The 12,935-nt window shown below is 38.3% G+C and overlaps 1 pseudogene; it reads right to left on the bottom strand.

Moving 5' to 3' along the window:
* Window positions 1-2,475: 2,475 nt before the first annotated feature.
* LOC147997971 (glutaredoxin-1 pseudogene) lies at window positions 2,476-2,802 on the bottom strand (annotated as a pseudogene).
* Between the last annotated feature and the right edge of the window lie 10,133 nt (window positions 2,803-12,935).

The following is a 12,935-nucleotide window of genomic DNA, read 5'->3' as shown; positions in this document are numbered from 1 at the left end:
AGTCCATAACCAAGGCATGTAGAGAATATTTATACATTTAAACCAATCAGAAACAAAATTGAAGTGAGTACACATACCTTTAATATTTAAATCAATCACAATTTTTACTTTTTCTAGCTGTCGTTTTAAGAGAAACACGTTGTCACCTGTTGAGTAGAATAATCACAGTCAAAGATTATTCTAAGAGGAACAGCCATCAGTTCCATTACCTTAGATGCTGTGAAGCTCCTGGTGTCTTTAGGATCAGCTACTATAAACATTAACAACCCCCCTGGGGAGTTTGTCCAGCCAACCTAGGCTTCTAGCTACAGATGCATGCTCCAAAAGCCAATTGAACCTTTTTGTTTATTGGTTCCTTTCTTGAAAGGAGTTAAAGCTACATCAATGGGTGCATCAACCAGCAATTAAAATTTTAACCTTTTCTTTTAAACATGAATCACAAAACATTCTAGCAAGGAGAAACAAAACCCAGACATAAATTAACATAAATGGACAGCTTGGTGCACCAAGGACAGACAATAGACACAGAGGAAAAGAACTAGATGTTGTTCCACCAAAGGGACCCAGACATCCTACCTAAAGAACCCAGAACCAGAAATAAGCACTTCTCCAAAAGGAGCCTGCAAGGAGGCAAGACGTCTCCCACCTCCTTCTGTTCCCAGGAGAGCTCCAAATACTTTAAGCTCATTTCCTTCTTTTGCCAACGTATCTGTGGAGAGTTTGGGAGGACTGTTTTTCTCAACCCCATTCTCTCTCCTGTTCAGGGTGTAAACTGTCTATACAGGGTCCAAAGACTAAAAGCATTTTTGAGAATCGACTTTGCTTCTCTAGATTTTAACATAACTCTGAAAGAACACATGTACAAAAACATTTTACCATTATTACCTTGTCCCCTTTTGACCACTACCACTACCCCAAATCTTTATCTTTGCACATGCTTTCAATTTATGCGATCCTTCTGAATTCTGCTTACTGGGGACTTTAAACTCTGTATCCACCACCTGAGTTCCCATTCAAGGGGTCAATACGAGTCTGGTGGTGGAACTGAGGTAGAGTCATGTTCTTCCTTTTGTTGCTCTTCAGGGAGGCCCGGGACACGATGGTTCTACCTTTAGTTTCACTTTCTCTAAGCTGTTGGTGATGCTTTCTAGATTGTCTGACATTTCTAAGGTCAAGGCTTTTAAAGAAGAATATATCTTATTTGTTTCCTGGTCCTGATTATTGTCTTTTTTTATCTCTGCCTTCTCTCTGTTCCTTTTATCTCCTTTTTTTTTCTTTCGAGATCTTTTTTCCCTCCGACATACTTTCTTGTTTCTCTGCAAGGACCTTCTGACCTGTTCTAAGGGCTCTAACAGCTTCCCACACAAAGAAAATAATAAACAAAATTACAGGCCTTACCCACAAAGGATCCATTGGAACCAACATTGCCGTTGTTTACAAACCTTTCAGCCTCTATACCAAGGCTTTCATCTTCTTTGCTTACCTCCAGAGTACTTTCTCGTCCCTTACCGGGAAATTTTTGACATCGCCATCCTGGAACTGAAGGGTTCTGAAATCAAGGAGGATGTCCTCGGGTCCCCGTACAAGGCCACCACTTGTCACACCCACCTTGGCCGGCAAGGAAGACGCAACACGGTTTTATTCTTCTCAACAGCCTTTACTGCAGAACACCTTCTTTGTTGACACGGGGACCACAAGCGGCAAATTCGATTGCCTTATATACACAACAGTATGGTAATAATCTCTCAGGGATTGGTGGGGCACAGGTCACCCCACTATCACCCCACTATCACCCCACTACTTATCCTACAGGGATTGGCAGAGAACGAATAACACCTCCATATGGTACCATCCCCTCATTAGCATATTACCCGCCAACTGACACTAGGTGCAAAACTGGCACATGTGCAGTACTATTTTTCACCACAAGAGGGTGCCAGATCATACAGCCGCCCTGACAAAGGGACAAGCCTGTGCATGCGCAGTAAATTGTTTACATTCAGATGGGGCTGGCTGTCGGTGCCATCTTTGTTTTGCCACGCCACTCCCTACACTTGGGGCAACAAAGGCCTGTGTGTAGATTATAAACAACTCCACAATATTCATTGCTTTAATAATTACTAGGAGGTGGACTTCTGTAAAATGACTTCAGCAGACCAGCATGTTAGAGAAACAGTAACTGATTCCCAGGAGATTTAAACGCACTGGATTGTGAAACATGGACTTAGAGGTAGAGACACGTCAGCACATGAAGACTGGATAATCAAACCTCTGTTGTCTCTTAAGTTTCCCTACCCTATGGTTTGAGGCAAACAGCAATAGATTTTTGCACTGAGGAATAGAATAAAAGCCAATTTGTTGAAAATCCCAATCATAAGGAAATACTGAAATCCTCTGTGACACACATCAACTCTCAGCTTGGCTTCAGCATGGTTGAATATCTGCTGTCAGCATGGGCTTTTACTGCCACCCCTTTTATAACTGCAGTGATCCAGTCTGCTTCAGCCACGTCATCAGCTCCCCATTCTGTTGCAGGTAGATTAGATCACTGCATCTGCCTATGCAGTCTTTCTTTACCTATGAATACTCAAGGAACTTTTCTCACTCCAGTGAGCTGTTGTAAGTAATCTTGAATCGCATTGGTTTGTTAGTAGAAGTAATGTCTACAAATCCCAGAAGACCATGTTTGCAAAGCATTTGATTGAGGATGTCTTGGGTTTTTCTGAAATAGGGGCACGTGGGATCGATGAACAGGACTGCCTTCTCAGACTAGATCTTGCAGTTCATATACACCTGAGCCATGCAGACAGGGTGCAGCTTCTCAGGAAAGAAAGTTCAGTTGAAGATACTGGTCAATTTGAGAATGGCAATCCCAATGTATTCTTAACCATGCATTCTATTTGAATCCCCAGAGAAAAAAGGGAAGAAAGAAGCTTTTACTTTTTCATGTTTGCACTCATGATGCTACCCAACCTCCCAGTCATTAGAATCTACATATTGAAGATTTATCCATATACCAATGACCAGTGGAGACATCTAGCCTTTTGGACTAATAAAGTAATGGATTCTAGGACATTAAAAATAGTCAGCCATTGTTAAATTATGTAGTCCATAGTCTGTGATCATTGTGATCATTCCTTTGTGCCATTGTGTACATTCCTCTGTACAGAGAGATTCAATCTTTACTATCTGTTGGGAACACCAACTACTACACTAGGTATCTAGAGAAGACCTTATACGGCAGTTTGTCTCTAGTAAGAGTTTCACCTCAGTTACATATTTCCAATGGCCACATTCCCTTAGTCTGATTTTCAAATGATGCTTTGATACAGTGCTTCTTATTTTCTTTAGTTCTTGGTAACAGAATTCAAATAGCAATTTGAAGTAACCTATCAATGAAATGCACAGTAACATATTTGCATGAGTGCATCAGAGAGAATGATTATAGGATAAACAAGAAATGGAAAACAAGATGTCTTTCCTTCTGAGAACCAAGACCAGGAAACCTGAACTACATAAAAATCTGAGACAAGTTGTCTGAATTTTGTTCTTTCCTTCAATCATGGAGCTCCTAGTGAAGGAGCTCAGATCTCAAGAGTTGGCAAAAATTACCTTTATTGCTGAGCCAGGTCAACTGCTGAATACCTCATTCATGGACCTGAAGAAACTCTGTATCCATCCTGCTATAATGTGCATATGTCTATGTATCATTCATAGAATGGACACTTTACTGTTGGTTTGAAAGCAACAGTTTGTCCCTGGAGAGACACAGAATTTCTTCTTTCACACATTTTTTCACAGGGTGATGTTGGGTCTCATAAGTTCATTCTGGGAGTTTGCTTTACAATAATCATTCAATGATCTGTAAGAAACACTTTTTAATGTTGTGAGATCTATTAGAACAATATCAACCATCATTTTCCCTTCCCAGTTTAGTACTAAATCATATTCCACTAATGGTCTGTGGTCTCTGAAGAAGGCAGCATCTCCTGAGACTAGTCTGAATATTGCTCTTGGCACTGCATTTATGATACATCTATGTGATTTCCTTACCACTTTCATCCCTAGGAGAGTTTTTTAATTCTTCATTTCATCTGATGGGTCTAATATACATCGTCTCCCGGGATGAGATTTGAGAGTTATGGTAAAAAAATTTAAAAAATGGAAGAAATAAAAGAAAGGAAAACTGCAAGCTTATCTCACCAATTGACTCAGAAATCTAAAGTGTTAGTCAGTGTAAATACTACTGGAAAGACTGAGATGATGAAGTCTCAACTAGAAGCACTTCTCTCTCCCAGATATTAGTGTAAGAAACAAAATGCACTATTGGTATTCAAAGCACGGAGGAGTTTACACTGAGCAGAGGACACAATACTTGTCTTTCCCTTCTTATTTAAGACTTTTTTATAATTGACAAAAAAAAATAAATGCCATGAGCTCTCAGGAAAACATCTGTGACCTTCCAAACACTTGGCTTTTGGAATAAAGAAATGAATGATATAATATGTCTGACTTCCAGAAGCCATAAGAACTGAGAAGTCCAGATGCTTCTGAGAGGCTCGCAGCTGTGATTCCCATATGTGAAAGGTTCAGACCAAGGCTATCTCTTCAGCGAACCCACTCAATCTGTACCAAGGACTCACAGAGCTTTCCCAAGGACCATCTATTTCTTCCTTTTTTTTAATACCAAGACAGAAGAAAAACTTCCTTCTCCTTTCTCTGGTCTTTACATGCTCTTTGTTCTCCCTGTCAAATGGCTGTTTACTCTGAATTACAGGCCAATTAGTAAACCCTAGAGGTCCAGAAGGAATAACTGAAAGAGAGTTGCAGTCTCAACAACACTTGGGACATCAGAGAAAAAGCTAGGGATCTCCAGGTTACAATAGAGTTTTCAAGGGGGGGCCTAATGATGATGTCACTGACACCTGCCATAGCCTACCTGCTAAACAGCTTTCCTTATATGAACCAGATACAAGGGTGACATTTCCTGGTATGTCTCTTGTGACACAGTGGAAACCTTTATGAACCCCATCTCTCTAAAGCTGCAAACTTCTCTTTGCTTCATTATTGGTTACATGCTCAGAATGGTGAAATTTGGTCATGGAGTTGGCATGGGTAGAAAATATTTAGGAAAATGGCGTGTAGGAGATTCTCCTAGATACTATTTTGTTCCCAGGTTCATCACTATAAAATACAGTTCAATTTCTAGGATTTCTCTGTTCTCCAAAGGCCAGTATTTTCTCTACAGACCTTTAGTTGAATGAATATTGTATTTCACTTCTTATTGTATATTCCTTCATTGGTGATTTTATAATAGTACCTGAATGTGTACTCATAAAATTGGATTTCCAATTCCATTTTTTGCACTGATTTCTCAACAAAGGGGCAAAGCTGTAGACTGAGTATAACAGAGTAAATATGGTATACCGACATCAAATGATAAACTTCGACATCCTATTTTATCCAAAATTTCCAGATATCAGTAAAGCAAAGAACCCATGGAGCATACAATTCTCTTCTCTAGTCGCTTTTGATATCATCTGCAATATTTACATTCCAGTGTCTCAGGGCCTGATTTAAGGGTTTAGGATGTTTTACCATGATTCTTTCTTAAGGCCAAACATAAGATATAGGAGGATGGGCAGAAAGAAGAATGGCTTCTGGAGTACTGAAACCTCAACTTCAATAGGTTCATAAGAACAGGAGAGAGTCTATTTTGCAATGCTATTTGTGGATTCTACCTTCTTGACCTAGTTGCCCAGATTTCATTTTAAAATTCCACCCAACTTCATAACCATAGGTGTCATCAAAAGTATATATATATACATCAGCCACCAAAACTAGATACGTTTTATGAAGCTAAGAAATGCATTCTGAAGGCCACCAGATGTAGATATATCTTGAGAGACACAGCTAGAGCATGTCAAATACAGAAGTGAATGCTAGTGGCAAACAAGTAAACTGAAAACGGACCTCTTTTTGGTAGATTTTGAGAAAGGATTATCAGAGTTGAAGGTCCTTTCAACACCATAAGAACAACTTTGCCAATGAACCAGATCTTCCTGGTACTAGAGCAATATTCAAAGACTTTACACAGACTGGCCAATTTTCCTAAATGAATATGTGGCAGAAGATGGCATTGATGGGCACCAATGGAAGGAGAAGCCCTTGATCCAACCTAGGATTGTCTTCTAGTTCAAGGGATTGTCAAGGGACAGAAAGTGTGGTTAAAGAAGGGATAGTGAATAGGTAGGGATTTATGGGAAAGAAAATGAGAAAGAAAATAATATTTTACATGTAAATATTGAAACATCCAGTTTAAGAAAGCACTAAAATTTGCTAAAAAATAAATAAAAGAAAGATATAAAAGATAAGAAAACTGTCAACTAATTATGCCTATTGACTCAGAAATCTAAAGTGTTATTTAGAGTAATACTAGTGGAAAGACAGAGATGATGAAGTCTCAACTAGATGCACTTCTCTCTCCCAAATATGAGGGTCAGATACAAATTGCACTATTGGAATCCAAAGCATGGAGAAGTTTACTCTGAGCAGAGGACACAATACTTCTCTTTCCCTTCTTCCTGAGGAACTTTTTTCTTTTGGACAAAAAGAATAAAGACCATGAGCTCTCAGGAAAAAAAAACTGTGCCCTTCCCAACACTTTGCTTTTGGAATAGATAAACAAATGATATAAACTCTCTGACTTCCAGGAACCCTAAGAACAGAGATGTCCAGATGCTTCTGAGAGGACCCCAGCTCTTGATTCCCATATGTGAAAGGCTCAGATCAATGCTATCTGTTCAGCAATAACACTCAACCCCTAACAAGGAGTCACTGAGCTTTCCCAAGAACACATCTTCCTTTTTTAGACCACGACATAAAGGCACATTTCTTCTCCCCATTTCTGATCTCTTCATCCTCGTTGTTCTCACTCCCAAATGGCTGTTTACTCTGAATCAGATGGCAATTACTAACCCTTAGAGGTTCTGAAGGAATACCTAAGAGGCAGATGCAATCATGACAACACTTGTGACATCATAGAAGAAGATAAAGCTCTCCAGTTTGCAAGAGATTTTTCAGGCAGATCCTAATCATGATGTCACTGAGAACTGCCATGAGGGCCTACCTGCTAAACAGCTTTCCTTACATTGACAAGATTTGAGGGTGCCCTTTCCTGGTATGACTCCTGTGATTCAGTGGAAACCTTTATGAACTCCATCTCTCTAAAGCTAGAGACTTCTCTTTGCTTTATTAGTGGTTACATGCTCTGAGAGACAGGTAGATATAAACTGTTTGATTTTCAGGATCCATAAGAACAGGGAAGTACAGATGCCTCTGAGAGGCTCCCAGTTCCTGATTCCCATAGGTGGGAGGCTCAGATCCCACTAAATTCCTACCAAGTACTCACTGAGTTGTACAAAGGACCATGTATTTCTTCCTTTTTATACCAAGACAGAAGGCGAGCTTCCTTTGTTCTCCACATATCTGATCTTTTCATCCTCTTTGTTCACCCTTTCAAATTGATGTTTACTCTGAATTAGAGGCCAATTAGTAAACCCTAGAGGTACTTAAGGAATATATGAGAGGCAGTGGCAGTCACGACAACACTTGTGACATCATAGAAAAATATAGGGATCTCCGGGATACAAGATATTTTTCAGGGAGGGCCTAATGATGATGTCTCTGTGAACTGTCCTGGCCTACATGCTGAACAGCTTTCCTTACATTGACCAGTTTCGAGAGTGCCTTTTCCAGGTATGTCTCCTGTTCTCTCTAAAGCTAGAGACTTTTTTTCCTTTATCAGTGGTTTCTGAATGGAGAAAATTAGTCAGGCATGGGTAGAAAAGGTGTAGGAACATGGGTTGAAGGTTTATTCTGGATAAGAATTCTGTTCCCAGGTCCATTCCTGTGACATACACTTCAATTTCTTAGGTTTTCTCTGTTTCCAAAGGTCAGTATTTTCCCTACAGACCTTTAATTGATTTAATATTGTATTTCATTTTCGTATTGTACTTTCCTTATAGGAGACTTATGTATACATTCCTGAATGTGTACTCAAAAAATTCTGTTTTGAAATTCCATTCTTTAGAATTAATAAGCAACAAAGAATGCCCAGCAGTAGAGTGAAAATAACTGTGTAAATATTGGGTACCTAATTCAAGTGATAATTCCCATATCTTTATTTTATCCAAAAATTATGAGACAGCAGTAAAGCAAAGGATGTCATGGACTGTAGAATGCAGATATCTAGTCCCATTAGTTATCAGTTCAATAATAATTACGTTACTGTTCGCAGGGCCAGACTTAAGGGTTTTGGAGATTTTACCATGATTATTTCTTCAGGCCAAACACAAGACTCAGGAGGATGGGCAGGAAGTGGAATGGCTTGATGTCCAAAGAAACCTCAACTTCAATAGGTTCATAATAACAGGAGGGAGTCTGATTGGCACTGGCCTTTGCTGATTCTACATTTTGTGAACTAGTTGCACAGAATCCATCCTAAAATTCCACCTAAACGCATAGCTGTTGGGGCCACCAAATATATATATATATATATATATATATATATATATATACACACATATATATATATATATATGTATATATATATATGTATATATATGTGTGTGTGTGTGTATGTGTATATGTATATGTATATACGATAGAACAACAGATAGAGATAGATAGGTAGATAGATAGATAGATAGATAGATAGATAGATAGGTAGATAAATAGATCTGACACAAAACTACATAAGATGGATGACGCTAAGAAGTGCATGTTGCCAGGATATGGATACGGATCTTTCCTGAGAGACCCAGGTAGAGCATGTGAAATACAAATGTGAGAATTATTGGCAAACCAATGGAATGCAAACGATTCTCTTATTAGTAAATTTGGTGAACGGATTACCAGGACTGAATGGGCTTTCAAGCCCATAAGAACAACAGTAACAACGACCCAAAATTTTCTGTTACTAAACCACTATTCAAAGATTGTACATGGACAGAACTAGGGCTCCAACTGCATATGTAGCAGAGAATGGGCTTGTAGGACATCAATGGCAGGGGAAGCTCTTAGGCCTACCTAACCTGTAACCCCCAGTGTAGGGTAATGTCCGGGGGTGATGGGGAAGGGAGAAGTTTTTGAAGGGGAACACCTTTATAGAAGAACTGGTGGGAGAAGCGATGGGAGCCTTGTGACTGGAAAACTGGGAAAGTGTATCATATTTTAAATGTAAAAAAATATCCAAATTTATAAAAGGATAAATAAAAGTTTAACAAGCTGAACAGCCAAAGAAGAATCTCAATCCTACTTGAGAGGGAGAAGAAATGAACCTCAGGAGAGAAGAGTGAGGGACCTGGGTGAGAAAAGAAACTGTAAGGGAAAGAGGCGAACATGGTAAGGTATTGGTCGGGAGTAGGACTGAAGCCCTGAGTGCCAGAAGAATGAATGGAAACAGGCAACCTCAGGAACTAAAAGGTTGGAGGAGTGGGGTGGCTCTAGAATATTGGAGAGACCTGAGAAGAGAGAGATTATCAGGACTCAGTGAAATGTCCAGGAGTAGGTAGAGGGAACTTGTAGAATCTACCTCCATGAGGAAAAGAGAGCATCAAGTGAGGGATCAGGTTGCCATCCACAAATCAAAATTCGGACCCATATTTGGTCCTCTTTGAAAGAACTTCAGGGACAAAACCAGAGAAGAGCCTGAGTAAAAGGAATTCCAGTGACCCACCATATCTTAGAATCACATTAAGTAGAGAACCGCAAGGCCTGACACTATTATTCATGCTTTGTCATGTTCACAAAACAGACCTGACATGTCTGCCTTCAGAAAGACCCAACAAGGAGCTGAAAGAGTTAGATGCAGACAATTACACTCAGCCAATGAACAGAAGATGCCAAGACCGGTGGTCGAACTAGTGAAAAGCTGGAGGAAGCTGAGGAGGAGAGCAAGTCTGAATGAGGGCCAGCAGTGTTATCTAACCCGGACCCCAGTGTTTTTTTCAGTCACTGAGCCATCAATGCAGGATCATGCACCAGCTAATATGAGGTCCCTAAGACTGGAGTGCTGATTCTGGACACAACAAGACAAGATGCACATAACCCTCAAGAGACTTGAGTCCCCAGGGAGTGCAGAAGTATGGTAGACTGGAGGTTGGTGAGAAACAGCTTCATTCAGATGGGGAGGAGGGTAGTAGGTATGGGATGTAGAACAGTCACAGTATGGGCTGGGATATGGATGAAATCTGGATTGTAATATTCTATTAAATAAAATTTAAAGAAATAAAACATAAACTGAAATAAACACTTTCTTCCCCAACTTTCCATTTTCCCTTTTGGTTATGATATTTCATAGCAGCAATAGAATATCTGGCTAAGACATGGTATTATGGACAAAAGTGTGCAAATCCTAACTAGAGAAGGATTACATCTCTGTGATCTCAAGTTGCTTGACCTGATTCAAACTTTCTTATTCAGAGGTAGCAACAGATAGGGAATTTCTAAGACTAAGTTTATTATCATGACATAGTGAACACATTTATTCCAACCCTTATGGTATCTGTGATATCCGGAAACAAATCAAGAGATTGGGAATATCAAAATGGAAGAATCTTGATTAAACATTCATGTAAGAAATGAAATTCATATCTATTAGATTACCACAAAGAGGTTGATGCTTCTGATTGCTGCCTGCTACCCAACACAATTCATATTCTCTTTTATTCCTTCCAAAATAATAATATATTAATTAATAAGAGTCTATATCTAGAGAGAAAGTTTGAATTTAATGTGAACATAACGCCAAAGGTATTACTGTATGCATGGTTGCATTTTGTTTACTACATTTATTATAAAAAAAATTGTGTAAGTATGTCAGTTGGAATTGCTTGGAAAAGTTCCTATAGCTTGCAGATATGGTCTTACTTTATTGAGATTTTACTGTAGCAGTGAATTCCATTTGTTTATATCATGGTTTCTACTACATTTACTGATAGAAATGACAATAGTTAGATTGATTCTGAAACACCTGGATAAAATTTCATTTACCAATTGTAATGATTATTGAAGAACGGCAGCAATTATCTTTCTCACTACTAATGGACTTTTTTCATGTATATTGGTATTGGCTTTTGGAAAAAGAAAGCAAAATTCATTTTTTAATGTCTCAAGTTAGCAAAAGTACTTTAGAAAAAAGTCATTCTACTCTTATTAAAGGAGATATTTGTCTAATGCAAAATAAGTTTTAAAAGAATTAAAAAGGATAGCATTTGGGTTCTTCTTTAACTGTCCTACAAGTCATTTGGTCATTTTACTTTTTAATGTACCAAGGAGTACTAAAGTAAGGGTAGGATTCTGTGACATAGAAATACTGCATACAAAATAGCCATCTCATCAAATACTCTTGTAATTTGTGATTTTGAATTCCCTTGCAATTCAGAATAAGTCCCTTATATTTTCTGGCATTTTAGCAATTGGTTATTCTCATTTTCTCAAATAACATGCTTTTACATTTTTATCTCAAATTATCTACATACAAATGTTGAAAAAATATATGTACTACTGTGTTTCCTTTAGGCATGTACGTAATATCAAAATATATCCTGTAAACTTTAGTTATTGTTGCAATTCCATTCACCATGACACATCAGATTTATTCTGGCTCTACATGTTTTACAAATACACCCATACACAAATGGTTGTTGCTATCACAGAACAGACAAAAATTTGGCAACTTCGTAGGTTGCAATAAAAATCAGTCAATTAGAATTAATTTGGTAAGACAGGTAAAAGATTAATGCATGCTAGCTGGAAAACAGTTCTGACCATACAAAACTTCACACGTGTGAACTTTAAATTTTAAATTAAATATATTGTATGGCAATTTGAACCCAGCCTAAAATGATCTTCTTTATGTCCTTTAGAAGATCTAAAATATTAATGGTATTCTTTTGAATGTATAAGGGCATTTTATATTTTATAGTGTTTTCTCAGAGCCAGTTGTCTCTTTATATTCTTATTTGCTTTACAATTAGATAATGGAGAGCCAGGATTCCATCCCAGACAGTAAGACTTTAGATGCTGTATTCCACCACTATACCACAGCAATTTTAACAATTTTTTAAATGAATTAATCTTCTAATTTTATTCTAAGTGTGAAAGTCATATACACAGACAGTACTGCTTCATGTAAGGATTTATATTCTTAGTATTTCATTCAATCAATTAATGGTTTTATATTTTCACAGTTTAAAGTATGTTAGTATGTGACTGAAAATACATGGAAGAAACCTGTATCCCAACACTAACCCAAATCTATTGCTGTCTTATCCCATAAAAACCTTTCTGAGAGTGGTTTAAGCTCTGTTGGAAGATATGCCAGTGATTCTTTAACCAATAAACCCAATAAAAAAACAGCTGTCTATTTTTCTTTCCAATGATTCTGTGTGTTCATATAAGAAAATGGAACTATTATTTCAATTACATATCTTTAAAAACATGAAATACTACAGTCTGCTGACGCTTGCTTTCATACATAACAAAGATTCTTAAATCTTTTAAGTTAAACAAGCATCTAGAACCTCTCTCATTTCTTTAGGGTAAGCCTCCTGTTCCTTTCTCACTCATTTCCTTCTTTTGTAATTGGATATTTTATGTATGTACATTCAAATGTTATATCCTTTCCTGGTTCTCCTCTCTCCCATCGACCCTCCCCATGCTTCTGTGAGTTTGCTACCAATCCCGCCTGCCCACTCACACCTCAACACTCTGGCATTCCCTACACTAGGGAAACAGACTTCATAGGACCAAGGCCTTTCATCTTCTTGATGCCGGACAATGCCATCCTCTTCTATATATGAGGCTGAAGCTGTCCCGCGCTACGTCTCGCCAGCAGGAACGACGCGGCACACACAGGATCCTACTACAGA

The sequence above is a fragment of the Rattus norvegicus genome, chromosome Y, assembly GCF_021556685.1.
Source record: "Rattus norvegicus strain SHRSP/BbbUtx chromosome Y, alternate assembly SHRSP_T2T, whole genome shotgun sequence".
Classification (NCBI taxonomy): Eukaryota; Metazoa; Chordata; class Mammalia; order Rodentia; family Muridae; genus Rattus; species Rattus norvegicus.
The sequence above is the reverse complement of the archived record's forward strand: the minus strand, read 5'-3'. Positions and strand labels throughout refer to the sequence as shown.